We start from the raw sequence: 2817 nt of genomic DNA on the forward strand, positions 1-2817 counted from the left end.
CATGACATGCTTACTGAGCGACGGCTACGCCCAGACTGCTATCACATTCAGTCACTTGTCAGTCGCGGCGCTGTACAATCGATTCTGCCTACCATCGACCTGTGTGAAGCAAAATATGTTTATCTCCGAGCAAGGGATTGTGGACCACTCACAACCTCTGTGGGTTTGTTCCCAGACGTCGCAGTCACATACATCTTTTGAATATCGTTACGAGATAGGGAAGAAGACTGAAGATAAGCAACGCTTAATGCAAAGAACGTCATCTGATCCTCAACATAAAGTAATGAAATGCGTGGTAGTAGACGAACAGATAATTATGATATATACTAAGAGGGTATGTGTTCTTTCGGACATGTCCGAAAGAACAGATACCATGTGGGTTTCACGGGAGGCGTGCCAGAGATAAATACTTGCAGTCGCGCTATCCTCGGTGGCTCAGATGGATAGAGCGTCTGCCATGTAAGCAGGAGATCCCGGGTTCGAGTCCCGGTCGGGGCACACATTTTCATCTGTCCCCGTTGGCGTATGTCAACGCCTGTAAGCAGCTAAGGGTGTTCATTTCATTGTAAGATAATTATGACATCGGCTCGTACACCGGTTGATTACATGATCAGCTATGTATCGGTGGACTCAGGTGTCTGTCCGGAATACTTTAACTAGAAAGACCACGAAACTCTTGCCGCGGTAGAGGCATTACCAGCTGAGTTTTAACGGAAACACCTTGAGAAGGCGTAATTAACCCACGAAGTAAGTCGCTCACGAAACAATTGTTCGTGCAGTGCTTCAGCATTGTTCATTTCTCCCTGATGAATATATGAGTTTGTCAACCTCCTTGTATTGATACTAATTTTTTAACAACCATTTACTTAAAATCTCTGTAACTACATTCCGTAAATGTGTATATCTGCAACAGAATTGTTGACTACAAAGATATTTTCAGTACTCTAATCTTACTTCATTTCACGTAATTTGCCAAAGAATAATTTTCTATGAGTTCTGTTTAACTGTGATGGGTTTTTTCCTTCGTGTAACGGCGAGTGCTTTATCTCTGGGCCACTGCAGAGGATGTCCAACATTGACCACTTTTTGCTAATTCAATAAAGATGGTAAATACTATAAGTGTAACTACATTAAATGCATTCACCGTTGCGAATATGGATAAGCGTCAGCTGTATAACGTAATGACGACAATGAAAATTTATATCGGACCGGAAGTCGAACCCAGATTTCTCGCCTATCGCGAGCACTCGCGTTACCATTTGGATATCCGCGCATGACTCAGCGCCACATCCAAACTTCCATATGTTGTCAACCATGTGTCTACTGCCTGTCCGAAGGAACTGCATCGGAATTCATAATAACACAGGCTCTGCTATATCGTATTTATCCGTCAACACCGGGCAAGCGACTTACAAGTAAAATATCTCCCCTGGATGAGGATATGTATAACGGATGTACGAGTACAGGTTATAGAGGCATGGTTGTGATATATGGAAGTTTGGGACTGGCCATGATTCGTGATCGATGACCGAGTCTTCTCCATACTCGTTTTATTTATTATTGTTATCATTAGTAAACCCTCTTCACATTTGCAGCTTATAGTGCGTGATGATTTGAGTATGGTCTTCTGAAGTTTCATGATAGTACCACGTTACCCTAATAATAAAAGAAATGGGATGGACGGATGGTAAATCATGCGATAAGCGGGAAATGCGGGCTGAGTCCTGGTTCGGCACAAATTTTCATTGTCGTCATTCCATTATATGGCTGATGGTTATCCATATTCGCAACTGGGAACAATTTAGTGTAGGTACACTTACAGTATTTACCACGTTCATTGAAAAATTTCTCACACACACAAGACTAAAAAGTAGAATATATTTATTTTAACTAAGAGCCTTCTAATACAACACGTTTTTAAAACGGACCAAAAAGTATAAAATAATTTCTCCTAGCTCCATGCAAATTACTGTCTCCATATAGACAGTCCTGTAAATGTTTGCTTGTCAATACTAAATATCTGTAACTATACTTGTAAAATTTAAATCGAAAAACGAGGGTCGCATGCTCTAGGCAACAGTAAAGAGCGTAGAGAGTAGGCCCAGCTGACGCTGAGGGAAATCATCCAACAGTTCCTTCATCTGCAGTGCGATAGTGACTTAGGTGAACTACCCATGCATCAATTATCTACTCCCAGTTTTCCGTTGTATTTTTACAAGTGTTGTCACAGCTATCAAAAATTCAGAAGGACAAATTTTCTGGACTATCTATATGGGGTTAAGAATCTGTATGGGTCAAAGACAAATTGCTTTACACTTTTTTAGCCCGTTTTAGAAACGTGCTATAAATAATGTTACGTGTAAGAATTTCACGAGACACTAAAGGCTTGGAGAAATGTTACTAGTCATTCTCATAAAAAATTAACATCTTGTCGTTAGCTGAAGAAAAATTGCAGAAATCGAGCAGTTTTTCAGATCTCACATTAACCTTCATCAGGCCCCACCATAATTTTATCAAATGTTATATTGTACTGGAGTTAATGAATCTATCACGTTACGTTTATTTTTGTGTTGTATTATTTATTTCAGTATGTGAACAGCACCAAATATTAAGCTTCGAATTTTGCCTACAGTGTTCAACTTACATATTACTTCACACTTGCAAAAGTATGTCTTTAACATTTCACTTTTAATAGTGTTGCGGCAAACTTTCGTACAGTTTCTGTAGCAGTTTGGACTGTTATATTTCTTATAGCGTCCGATAACCTACATACGTGTAAAATGAAATGCCGATAACATTTCAAACATCAAGTGAAAT

The 2817-nt window shown here is 39.7% G+C and overlaps 1 non-coding gene across 1 annotated transcript; it reads left to right on the forward strand.

Moving 5' to 3' along the window:
* Window positions 1–424: 424 nt before the first annotated feature.
* Window positions 425–498, forward strand: Trnat-ugu. The gene has a single exon. It is a non-coding gene; the product is annotated as a tRNA-Thr (tRNA).
* The last annotated feature ends 2319 nt before the right edge of the window (window positions 499–2817 follow it).

This window comes from Schistocerca americana, chromosome 5, assembly GCF_021461395.2.
Source record: "Schistocerca americana isolate TAMUIC-IGC-003095 chromosome 5, iqSchAmer2.1, whole genome shotgun sequence".
In the NCBI taxonomy this organism is placed as follows: Eukaryota; Metazoa; Arthropoda; class Insecta; order Orthoptera; family Acrididae; genus Schistocerca; species Schistocerca americana.